The 13,751-nt window shown below is 42.5% G+C and overlaps 1 pseudogene; it reads left to right on the forward strand.

Annotated features, from left to right (window-relative positions):
- The first annotated feature begins 2,208 nt into the window (after nucleotides 1–2,208).
- Nucleotides 2,209–3,870, forward strand: LOC114476345 (E3 ubiquitin-protein ligase TRIM47-like; annotated as a pseudogene).
- The last annotated feature ends 9,881 nt before the right edge of the window (nucleotides 3,871–13,751 follow it).

The raw sequence follows: 13,751 nt of genomic DNA on the forward strand, positions 1-13,751 counted from the left end.
TGCCAGCCAGGTAATCAACTGAAACGACATAAAACAAACACACCCACAACATTAACAACACGGACATAATATCGACTATATAAACTGCACACATGAACATTTAAGTAGTTAACACAGGTTTAACATCTACACATTTTCTCACCAGCTCAGCTCCACCAGTCAAAACAGCGACATTTGTACAAATGAAATCTGGCAGGTAAACACATACGCGGGTAACACACATCACGCCCTATATTTTTATAGATTAAGCCGCCCCAAATAAAATACAGAAAAATGCAATAAGGGTGAGCTGTGGGGCCTCGCCCGTACTGGGGCCTCCCCTGGGTTGTGCTGGGTGGGTGTGTGTGGGGGCGCGGCCTAGGCTCCAGTACTGGCGGATCCGCACCAGGGGTGGTTAGTCTGTGGCTGGGGGCGCCGGGCCCCATGGGTGTCGTGTCGGGGTGGGGGTGTCCCGGGGGTGGGTCTTTGGGGTTGGCGTCTCGGGGCGCGCTCCCCCGCCATCTGCCCGGGGACTGGCCACGATTCAGTGTGGCACCGCGCTGCCTCGGGCGGGGTGGGGGCTGGTGGCTTGGGGCCCGCTGTCCTGGCTGTGCTGGTGTCGGGGGGTGTCTTGTGTCGGCGCGTGGGTGATTGGGGGTGGCTTCCGCAACAACACCCACTTTTTGCACCACAATCACATACCGTACCCTTGGGGGGGCTGGATGGTGGGGCTTGGGGTGGAGGGGGCCGCCACCTGTGCTACTAAGTAGTGGCTAATAAAGTTAGCAAAGCAGTTTATATTATCAGTTAAAAATTTTGTAAGTGCAGTATCTATAAACAGCCAGGAAGTGGTGGTAGAGCTACAGTATAGAAGTGCTTGTTACAGAGGTTGGACCATTTCAATAGATTATAAACTTAAACTTTCTATGTGACCAGCAGTGATTAGAACTCAGTGAAGGAGAACAAGCAGCACAACAAGGATGCTTTAAAGCCACAGAGGCAGTTAAATTCAGGCCCAGAGTAGCTAATCTGGAGGAATGGTCTGATGTCACCTGGTAAGTGATGGAGGATGTGAGGGATATTATATGCAATGCAGAATTTCTTGTCTTTTAATTCTCCTTTTGCCAAATCTCACAGTACTTTAAATTATTTTTAATGCATTTGCTGATAAAAAAAAATCCTGTTTTTTTTTTTTTTTTTCAAAAATAAAAATGTTTTAGGAAATTCATTTAAACTATATATTTTAAATAAAGTAATCCATACTTTACTCAGTGATTGTATTCATGGTCTTCTTCAGAAAGCCATCAACGCCCACTTATCTCAAACATTCAGAGCAGGATTACTATTGCAGCAACACATCATCAGTAGGGTAAAACTAACCTGTTTCTTGACAGGCTTCACTTTAAGCCTATTGTTGCATGACACGTCACAACATACTGTTTATGAGAAATGTAGGATTAGTACAACCAGCAGTGTTGTCAGATATACATTCTGTTTTGAAATCTAAACACACAAAAACTCTCAAATTTATTGACAGAAAAACAGCCCCAATCTGGCAACAATGACTTGTCACATCGTTTCTTGCCGATTCAAATAAACGCAGTGGTATGTGTTGTTCCTTACTAATGATATAGCATTAATAATAACAGCAATGACAATATATTTTGAATTTGGAATACTTTATTAATCTCTGAAGGGAAAATACAAAATGAATAATAATAAAATGAGAATACCAGTATCTAAAATATAAGATAATGAGATAATATGAGAATATGATTATAAAAATATCAATAACTTCATTTGTGTAAGCACATCATTCCTCTATAGATGTACTCTACTGTACACTCTAGGTTAATGCTAGGATAATGCTAATGCTAATAAAAATGCTAATGCTTCACCGTCCAACCGGCAACCGCCCTAGAGCCCCTCTCATGATTTCCGCAGAAATCGTCTAGTATTAATCATATAAACACTATTAAAACACTAACGATATCTAGAACAACATTACAAACGCAGAAATATAAACAGTGAAAAAAGCTTGTTTACGTTTATATCCCTCTGACCTATGACCCCCCAGGTCACGCATTCGCAGTTCCAGAGTGTGAAAAGAGAACACATTCCAAACTAGTTATGACATCATCAAACTAGTTATGACATCATCAAACTAGTTATGACATCAGACTTAGAGAAACTCAAAGGGCTGTGATCTAAAACTCAAGTTAAGTCTCCAGACTTCAAACACTCAATAACAATGCCTCGTCAATTGTTTGCTTTCGGCCGTAAAATTATACAGAAGATGAAGACGAAGAAGAAGGAGCAGGTGAGTTCAGCTCTAATTTAAATTCAAGACATTTTTCTTCATCAAGTTTGAGAATTAAGTGATAAACAAAACTTTAAATACTGGTTGATTTTTCCCAAATACCTGTTCTCAGTATAACCACTCACTACTTCCCTCTGTTCATGGCCACCACCATTATACTTAAGCTGGGTGCTGTGTCACCTGCTTCAATTTCTCCACACTTGTCACCAGACTCGCTGAACTGATTACACAACACAATATGTACAACTATCACATCTCACTCTCACCCAAAAACAGTCGACTCTTCCCCACCCCTTTTATTTCCTACCCCGACTCCCTCTTCCCTGTTCCCTCCCCCCTCACCTAGGTGTAACACTGCCCTCCCTTTTTATATTCTCACTTTAGTAAAGGGTTTCGTACCCGGAGGGCTGGTGATGGTCACAATTATGCATTAGAATAAATGTATTTATTTAATTGCAATACTAAAATAGCATTACTGTCACAAAAAGATTACAATACATACAGTGTTGACCTTGACAGCATGTGCAGACAAATGTGCAGAAAAAAAAGATAAATTCTCTTGTTAATGTGCTGCTTGTCTCTGTCCCTCAGTGTGTCGACATGTCTGCTGCCATCAGTCAGATACCTGGACTTCACTTCCTGTGCTCCATCTGTCTGAAGGTGCTCACTGATCCAGTCTCCACACCATGTGGACACAACTTCTGCAAATTATGCATCAGCCCACGCTGGGACACCAGTGTCAGCTACTCGTGTCCCATGTGTCAGCAGGTGTTCACAACAAGACCTGAATTAGCCTTCAACAGTGCAGTTTCTGAGCTGGTTTCTCAGTTCAGACGTGGATTAGCAGCACCAGGAGAAGATCCCTGTGACGTCTCCACTGGAACCGAAGTGAAGGCCTTGAAGCCCTGCCTGGACTGTGGGATCTCCTACTGTGAGATTCATCTGGAGCCTCACCTGACAGCATCAGGCCTGACAAGACATCAGCTGGTGGAGCCTGTGGAGAACCTGGAAACCTGGATGTGTCCAAAGCACAGCAAACGTCTGGAGATGTTCTGTAAGAACGATCAGACATGTGTCTGCTTGAAGTGTTGTGTGGCAGAGCACAACAGTCACCAGTTTGGCTCTCTGAAAGAAGAGTCTGAAGAAAGGAAGGTGAGCTTCAGCAGACGATCCAGAACAGACGAGATAAGCTGGAGGAGATCAGAGAGTTAGCAAGGATTAGTAAGATTACTTTAGACAGAGAGGAAGCTGAAGGTGTGAAGCTGTTCACTGCTCTGAAGGAGCTTTTTCAGAGAGACCTGAAGGAGATGATGGAGATGATAGAGGAGCAACAGGAATCTAAACGGAGAGAGGCTGAAGGTTTGATCAAAGACCTGGAGGAGGAAATCTCTGAGTTGACGCAGAGAAGATCTGAGAGGGCGCAGCATCCTGGAGACAACCTCCACGTCCTGCAGGACTTTGACTCTTTTCTTCCAGCCACCAAGGACTGGACAGACGTCATTGTCCGTCTATCATCATATGAGGCCATTGTGCTGAGAGTTGGGGGCTCAGCTGATAGACACAGTCAGTGACAAGATGGAGGAGATGAAGATGAAGAGGATGAAGGAGAAGGAGGAGCTGAAGATGAGTGAAGCAGTTTGCAGTAGATGTGACTCTTGATCCTCTTACAGCTCATAATAACCTCAACATATCTGATGATGGAAAACAAGTTGACGTCAGTGATGTGAGGAAGAAAGTTCCAGACAACAAAGAGAGATTTGATCCTCGTGTCTATGTTTTAGGAAAACAGAGGTTTCAGTTCAGGCAAATTTTACTTTGAGGTTCAGGTTAAAGGAAAAACTGACTGGACTTTATGAGTGGTTAAAAAATCCATCAAAAGGAAAGGACACTTCACTCTGCGTGCTAAGAATGGTTCCTGGGTTGTGATACTCAGAGATGGAAATAAGTATGAAGCAAGTGAATGGCCGCCAGTTATTCTTGATCTGAATTGTGTTCCTGAGAAGGTGGGTGTGTTTGTGGACTATGAGGGGGGGTGTGATCTCCTTTTTATGATGTAGATGCTGCAGCTCTGATCCACTCCTTCACTAACTGCAGATTCACTGGCAAACTTTGCCCACTCTTTGGTCCCTGTTCAAAAGAAGGTGGTAAAAAGGCAGCACCACTGATCATCTGTCCTGTCAATCAAAGTGAATGATCAGTGTCATGATGAAGTCTCATCAACAATGGATTCAATGGTTCTCTATGAGTTCTCCCACTTTTGGGCTCCAGGATCCTTTTTCAGGGAGAACATTTACTGAGGACTTCCTCGTGATCTTCACACTGATTCTGATATGACATTACATAATCTCTCCTGGTCAGTTCTGGTCAAACTGCCCTAAGCAGGCTGATACTATCGTACTGATAACACCAAGGCCTTTTCCTCAGAGGCTCCGTCATTGTTTTGGCTAGTGCTATCAGCAGCTATGAAACCCTGAGAGCACAGAACAGCTACAGATTCATGGGACGCTCACACTGAAATCTCTGAATCCCAGACCGATCTGCCTCAAAACCCTTTGACCAAATTAACCCTGTGTCCACATTTGACCAGCAACCCTTCAACTTGACATTGTCTCATTTAATTCAAACCACCACAACAGTTGGGGGCGTCGTCCGGAATCTAAATACATCAGATAATGAGGAAGTGCAGAAGTTTCCTTCTCAACATTTCAGATGGAAATCTGTGCCCTACCTGTTAAATGACTAGATAAAGAACTCATTAAAATCTGAATTTGTGGTGGGAAATTAGTGGGAAAATTTATATCCTTTTTCACCCAAAAACCAAAGAGATGAAGGATCTAAATTTCTTATATGATTTGTCTTGTTGCTGGAACACAGTCTGTATTTTTTTTACTGTAAATTTAAAGAGTAATTTGGGATATTTCCTTAAAATCCACACAAAATGAGTGATTCCAACATTGGGCAGTGATTACAGCAGGGAGAGGAGCCTGTGTGGTACAGGTAGAAGATGGGTGCAATGGCGTGCCTGCCTGGACAAGATAACTGTAGCGGGAGTATGCTCTAGTGGGATAGGGTCTCGGTAGGAGCCATTTGAACTGAGTTGGGAGTTAAATATCTGTGACAGAAGTAGCCCCAATGTGGTATTGGGTCTCAGAGGAGTCTGAGGTACTGTTACAGGGTGTTTCTCCAGCTGGGTTAGTGTGTGAGTCTAAGGTACTGAGTGAGATGTCCAGTTTTTGGTAAGGGTTTCCACTACCTACCACCTTGGTTCATATATAACATGCAAAGGTTGTGTTTACCATTGTGGGAGCTGAAGAACTATTACATGAAGAGTTATTGTGATGACCATAGCACCGGCATGATGACCGCTTGCTGTGTAACAACTGGGAAACAGAAGCATTCTCAGGTGTTACTGAGTTTCAGTTAAACTCAGCTACTGTTTTTCAGGGTGTTTTCATTGCTGTATTGGGGTTGTAGCAGGTCGCTCAGTAGCTCTGCTCTAGGGACTTGTAGGAAAACACGGTTCTGAACCGTGTAAAGCAGCCTTCATACACAAAATATTTTCTCCCATATTACATGAATCGCACTGAATTCTGGTCAATGATGCTAAACTAATAAGGATAAATCCATAAATGATAAAAGGAAAGGGTTTATGGTCACAGTGGTGTATGTGTTTCTGTTCTTCAGAATCAGAATCAGAAATCAGAATCAGAATCTTATTGACCAGGTACAGTTTAGAACACTACGAGGAATTTGACTTGGTAGTTGCAGTGAAAGAAGACACATCAACACACCGGAGCAGCCTTTTTGCGGCGCCACATATTTAGGTTGAAGAAGGGATCAACAACAGGAGGAGAGGAGGGGTGAGGGGAAAAAAACTGCCAGTTGGAACTGATTTCCTTAAACAGAGAAACAGGAAAACAGTGTGAAACCAGGAAAAAAACCGCCTCTGCAACATAAATGTAAGCATGACACAGTCAAACAACTCGAGACAAGGCATGTGGGAAGGGTGGGTGGGGAGGTTGGTCTGGGGGAGGGGGTCAGGTGGGAAGAACAGCAGGATTCCAGCTATTTGGGGACATGGGCGTGCTGCCAATGGGCGCTGCAACCACGCCTCCATGCAGCTGCGGATGGGAGGTGGGGAAAGATGGCCAACGAGGCTTTGAATTTGAAGACCTGTAGCTGGCGTTACTGAGAACCAGATGACGTGTGGAAAAAGTTCAGCATCAACAGTTCCAGGTGGGAATGTAGGGAAGGAGCGGGGGGAGGGAGAGTGGGGGTAAGAGCCGCCGTCTGCAAGAAACTTCTGGTGATAAGAGATGAAGACAACCTTGGCTTTAGCCTTGGCTGGCTGGGAGCCGAAAGGAGATAAGCAATGTGATTTGATTACAGGCTATTGTCATTTCCAATAGCCTTCTGTCCTGGGTCTCTCTGCTGTAATCCAATGAATGGCCACTTCCAAGCCAGGTCTCCAACTTCTCCCAGTTGTTATCCATAACGCGTAGACGATCCAAAAGCTTGCTTTTGATATCGATCAAACACATGAGTCTGAGTGTTCAGAGCCCTGCTACATCCTTCAGAAATCACTGGCAGCTTTCAAACAGTCGCCAGCGTAGTACGGACTTTTCGATAGATGAGGAAGCCACCAGCTCCGATCAGCAGCATGCCTACTATCATTATTCCAATCATGTAGATGTCCTCCACGTCTTCCACGGAAAGGATGGACAGACACACAACTCGCCACTTGTTCCAAGGGTCGAGGGTGTATCCAGCCGCAAACGTCCCGCTTGGACATGCGGGTTCACCACCCCCGGTTCTTTTTGTCGAAAAAATCTGATCTTAGTGAGGATGCCAGGATAAATTAAGCATCCTCACTATTGTAATTGTTGTACTTTATTAGTCTTCTTCTTCTTCTCCCGCATTTTGTAACCGATTCCAAGTTTGGTATCAAACTATTTTCTGGTACTCTGCTAGGTATTAGCTTTGTTTTTAATTTGACACTTTTTAAACTATTTACCTTTTTAACTTTTAAATTTTACCATCCACATTGTAGAATTCTACACGACCGTATTTTACCATGACTACCTGTCAACATTGAGCTGTTCTGCAAAGCTCCCGGTGGAAAATTTATGTAATAATTTATGAACGTATCATTGCAGTCCAAACAAATCCGACATTGCCAAGGCTAATGCTAACACTAGGTTAATGCTAATGCTAGGTTAATCCTAATGCTAAGCTAATGCTAACGTTAGGCTAATGGTAATGTTAAACTAATACTAACACTAGGCTAATGCTAATATTAATGCTATTGCTAACATTAGGGTAATGCTAATGCTAACCTAATGCAGCAGTCAGCACCTGCATCCTGACTTGCATTATCTTCAGGGAATGTGTTCTAGTTAATCTTGCGATGGGCAAATGTCTGTTTATTTGTTTGTTTGTTAGTTTTTTGTCATGTTAAGAGAAAATAAGGAAATTAACTGAAAAATGACAATATCAATATAAAATATATTATTAATTAGGAAAAGATGAAAAAGACCTTGTTAACAGTGAAAATAGTGTTTACTCTGGAAAATAAATCTTATAGCTAATGTGGAGAAGCTATCATTAGGATGAATATTTAACATAAAGATAAAAATGAAGAAAATAATCGAGGTATACAATACTATAAATGCAAAAAGACAACATAGAGGAGCATGGGACATAGTGGTTAGCACGTCTGCCTCACAGTAAGGACACATGGATTCAGGCCTTCGGGTGGAAATTCCAGTCCTTTCTGTGTGGAGTTTGCATGTTCTCTCTGTACTTGTGTGGGTTTTCTCCGGGTACTTCGGCTTCCTCCACAATCCAAAAACATGACTCACAGGTTGATTGGAGTCTCAAAATTGTTCGAAGTGAAAACAATAATGATTTGAACCAAGGTAGGACAAGATGGCACTGCTGTGTTTGGTGCACCGTCCTGGTCTGCTAAACTTTCTGCTGGTTTGTATGTTTATCTAGGCTGTCATGCACGATGTGTCATCTGTGCTTGTGTACGATCGCCTGACGCTCGTGGAAATTTGTGACACTGTGAACAACTTGCCTGGGTGTGCTGAATATGGGCAATCGAATACACCGCCACCATTCCTAGCCTCTGTACCTGCATACCTGAGATCAGTGACGTGCCGTGAGCACTAGGTTTGGATAGGCAGGGCATTCCAAATTGAGACCACCAATAACAATTACATATGATTCTGCTGGCAAGTGTTAATTCAATTCAACTTTATTTGTATAGCAAAATTTACAACACACAATTATTTAATATAGCCTCTGTAGGAGGTCATGTCTATGACAGATACCACGGCACGCTTGTTGACACTTTGGTCAGAAACAGTTTCCTCCTTTTTCCCTTTCAAACAGAGACAAAGAGCTGAGTACAGGAATTGTGTGTTCTTACCCCACTCCTCCTTGAAGCACATGACAGAATCCTTTCCTTTGTGTTCTATTGTTCTCCAAATATTAACAATGAAACATCCTAAAAGCGGACAGAAATTCCTGATGAAAGTTTTAAAAGTATTTTTCTACACTGTCAATAACTGTTTTATTAACAGGAAGTCAAGGACAACCTTAGAATAAGATCATATAATTGTTTTTACAGTTAAAGTATCCCTAAAGAATCTTCATTAACTTTACCTAAAGTAGATCATGTTTGGTGCCAGAATAACCGGGAAAATATCTGCTTTCGTCTCGTTTTGGAAGTTATAATCTAACTGGTTTCTGAGTTATATTCATATTTCTTGTCCCAAAATGTTTCACATTCATTCATCTCTTATCACACACACAGGATAGCCACAACCCACAAAACATCCAAAGCAATCTAATTGGCTCCCGAAAACACGTCGACCAATGGAATCGCTTAGACCGCGATAAAACCGAAGCGCAAAATTCAAATCATTGGATTTTGGTGCTGGCCGCTAAGCAGTGGCGTGCCGTGCATTTCACACCTAGGCCTTCAGTGATGACCTACACTGAATGTATCCACCTCTTAATACCATCATTATGACGTCATGTCTCTCTAAACCATACATTTATACAGAAACAAACATAGTCGAGTACAACTACTTTATTTCGGAGCATTTAAAATCAATACATCCGTATTAACAATTAAGAGTAGTAAAGTAAAAGTTACATGATCGCTTGGATACTGTCACAACTTAAAAATAAAGGCAATTAGTCTACAAAAGTCCACTAAACACCACATTGTCGAACCCGTAAAACAGTTTCATTCATTCATTTCCGACAGTGGTGAAATGGTGTAGCCTACTCCATATTGATATAGATTAAAGCGAAACAATTCATCCCTTCACTGAAGTCACAGGTACCGGCACATTATGGGCTCTGTCTTGACAATAAAGCGCAGGCTGCGCCCGGCGCGGCACGGGTGCAGACCGCTCCGCCAGACCGTCAAGACAGGGCTTACAAAATAAAATCAAAAAAATAAAAAAAAAAAAGAAAAAAAGCTTTGTACTCACCAAAACGACTATCCCCGCTTATTTGAACACAAAATCCATCCTCCTTTCTTTCCTCAAGAAGACTTCAATTACTATTGTACAGTTTATCTGTCCGTCTCAGTTCCACCAATAAGTCCTTTGCTATCGACATGGAGGCTAGTGCTGAAAGCAGATGTAATGTTTTCAATAAAACATCTGAAAAGATTCTCCGTTGGCAAACTCCGCCATTTAATGAGAACAACAGGTATCAGTGATACAGTCTTCTTCTCCAACCCCTACTCCTGTATACCTATGCACTATAACTGTAGACACCAGTAGAACTCAGGTCACGGCTGACACCTAGTGGATGGGAGAGTTAATGGCTCCTATCACCACAGCCGAGTCTCTCTGAACCTGTGAGCCAGGGATACCGCTCGTAGCTGCTGCTTTGAAAGTGGCGCACAAACCCTTTTCCTGGCTGGGACAGGTTAGCTAGCGCGGGGGTTGGACGACCTAACGGGACACCAGCTTCCATTTGGTTAACGTCACTCTACTTTGCATAGCGCTGCCTCTCACTAGTGCGTATCCAATCAGAGGACATGAACGTCAGAACGTGTCACGTTCAACGTGAGACCTGCTAGCTGGCCCCGATGTCGCCAACTCGAAATCTGATTGGTTATCACAATCTGTCTGTTTCAATTCATTTAAGTGTACAGGCGCCCCCACTGTTAATTCTGAAGGCCTCGGGAAGATTTCGTGCCTGGCAACACGTGACAGCTCAAATATGATTGGATGAAAGCTATAAGATAAATATACAATCCTGGAAGCAGCGCAACCAAGAGGAAGACTATGAAATGAAGAGAAAAGACTATGAAGAATAATTTAATACATATTTATGAAAAAAATATATTAAAATGAAATGTATTTTCTAATTATGTTTAGGCCAGCAGAGAAGGCCTTGCTGGCCCTGACAGCCCACCACTGCCACTAAGATGCCCACTGCAGTGTTATGTACGTCTCCTTTAATCTTTTATTTTTGTTTGTAACAAAGTGTTTTCTTTCATTAGACCTTTTAAACAAGCTTGAGCGTCCCAGAGAGAAACCTCCTGTTCCAACTGAAGATACTGAACACTGAACCAAGAACCAAGCCTGAAGAAGCTGAACCAACACAAGAACCAAGCCTGAAGGAGCTGAACCAACACAAGAACCAAGCCTGCACACGCTGAACAAAGGCCAGACAGGCCTAACACAGGTCAGAACCAGTGGAAACCTGCTGACTGAACGAGCTGTGAAACCCACTGAACAAGGAACAGAACCGACCAGCCTAACACAGGCCAGAACCAGGTCCAGGAAAGGACACACTCCAGTGGTCCAGAGCCACGCTTTGCTGCTTCAGACTCCTCTCACCAGTCCACTCTGCCACAAGAGAAGGACCACCGACCACGGACCCATCAGAACTGAGGTACTCTGGATCTCAAATTCTAATCGGGCCTAAAATAATTGCAGCCACATAATTCTATACTGATCTTATCATAGCTCTACACACACACACACACACACACACACACACACACACCACACACACCACACACACACAACACACACACACACACAGAAATCATGCTACTTTTCTTTCATTCCTTCTTTCTTTCCCTACTAAGCTTTTAACTTTAAAGTGTAAATACATTTATCCTTAGTTTAGGGAGCGTAGCGCTCTTTTAGCTTCATTGTGTTAATAGGTTTTAACTTGTTTTGATTAATAAATGTTTATACTTTGAGAAGTTGTCTGTGGTTTATGAAAATATTACAATCATAAGGTTTGTTATATGGAGAGTAAACAGTCTTGACAAGAGTTCACAACCCTGGATGACAAGGTATTAATAACTAATTAAGTGATCTGCAACACAAAACCAATCCGATCATTCACTGTGAAAAATACAAACAATGTTCTGACCTTACCTTTGCTGAAGTTCTGGTAGCTCTGGTGTCGGTCTGCTCACTTTTAAAAGCTGTTGTTTTTTCCTCAAAATAAAGTTTATCGTCTCTAGCTCTGTCATCCTGCCTGTAGTGTTGTCCTGCTTCTAGCTAAAGAACGTGATATCAATTCACTAATGCACTGTGAACTTACGTATAGCATTTAGCATAGCACTGTTACGTCCAAAGGCAGCGCAGAGAACTGCCTTTTTACGTAAATGGTTTTCATCTTGGAGAACTGACTGCGCATGCGCAAACACATAAAAACAAGCTATGGGAACAGAGGCAGAGCAGCAACATGCTTTTCACAATTTTGGGTTTTGACTTCAAATTGAGCGTATTGAACTAGAACACATTTAAACACTATTCACTTCTATGAACAAATCTAGAAAGAGACCAATAGGTTGTTATTCACAGTTGGACCAATGAGTGAGGTGTTATTCAACTATCACAGCAACGGGCTACATAGCCAGGGGTGGAAAGTTACAAATTACATTTACTCTCGTTACTGTAATTGAGTAGCTTTTTTGTGTACTTCTACTTTTTTGAGTACTTTCTAAAATCTGTAATTTTTCTTTTACTTAAGTACATTTTGTTTCAAGTAACAGCACTTTGTTACATTAGAACTAGATTCCGTTACAGGGTAAAATAAACTCCACACACGGACGGGAGTCTGCTCCATTTGTGCTATTAAACGTACCCTAGAGCTGTTGTTTGGATCAGTGTGTATATGTCTATGGCCTGCTCTGTTGATTCACATGACGTCACTCACATTGCTGCATCGCGACAAAGCGAGAGCTCTAAATTGTGGGGGTTGTGTGCATCTCAGAGCGGAGCGTTTTTGTGTCCCCCAAAGTTTTCTTAATGCCCCCCCATTTAATACTGCCTGGCGCTGACTATGGTCTCCCGTGCACCTCGTCCTCCAGTAGTGCCTGATAAGCCGCTGTCTTTACGCATTGTGTGCACATTTCTTTTTATAACAGCTACAACAGGTGTTGTAGCTAATTGATCAGCAGTTTTGTGCAATGATCATGTGATTTTAAATGCAATTTTTATTATTAATATAAAACTGTATTTGTAGGCGTGTGCACGTCACCCTGAGGCATCAGTATCATTTTTTCCTCCTTCGGCTCATTCCACCTAGAATGTTTATAGACTTTATATAACATACTGTACACATTTCTTGCTCTCAGAGGTGATTTATTGGATGCTCTGACACATTGGATTATTGACACAAACACTGACCTCATCCAATTCACATCCTTGACATTTATTTTATTTTATCTATCCAGGTTAGCCACACCATGTCTTGTTCTCATGCACGTTATTTTGAAATGGTGTTCTCTAATAAATTCTAATAATAAAAAAGAACTTAGTTTGATCTGTATACACGTCTTTTTTTTTTTTCTTGCATGGGAGAGATGCACATGTGAATGGTAAAATGACTCAATGGGGGCTAATACTATACTTTCACGTACTGCTACGAAATTCTGTAAAATTCCGACATCATCATTGTAGAGATAGGACTGATGACATCATCACTGCAGAGCAGTGATGATGTCATCAGTCCTACCTCCGCAGTGATGATGTCATCCCTATCTTCCAATGTTTTAATCCAATCACTGGAGAGCCCACTTCCACGCCCCATTCCAAAATGCATGTGGTTGCGAGGGCCCGTTCATTGCTGCCTGCAGCTTTAATTTTAATTAGGGGGCCAAGCCCGTGGGGCCTGAGGACGTGGGGCTTACATACGCGGTTCCCAGGACCAGCGGTGCTAGGAAACCTATTGTATTCCATAGGATTATTATTATAGAAACATTTTATTTTTCTCTCGGTAAAAGTGGTGCTGCAGAATAAACTGTGCAAGGGAGGGCGATGCCCTTTGGAGGGTGGGTCCAGGACCCCCAAGGGACCTTGGACGCAAAAACTCATTAATATCCGTCCAGCAGGTGGCGCTATTACAACGGTCAACGCGTTTTGGATTATAACTCCCACACCGTATCCTTGAATAG

Source organism: Gouania willdenowi, chromosome 15 (genome assembly GCF_900634775.1).
Source record: "Gouania willdenowi chromosome 15, fGouWil2.1, whole genome shotgun sequence".
Classification (NCBI taxonomy): domain Eukaryota; kingdom Metazoa; phylum Chordata; class Actinopteri; order Blenniiformes; family Gobiesocidae; genus Gouania; species Gouania willdenowi.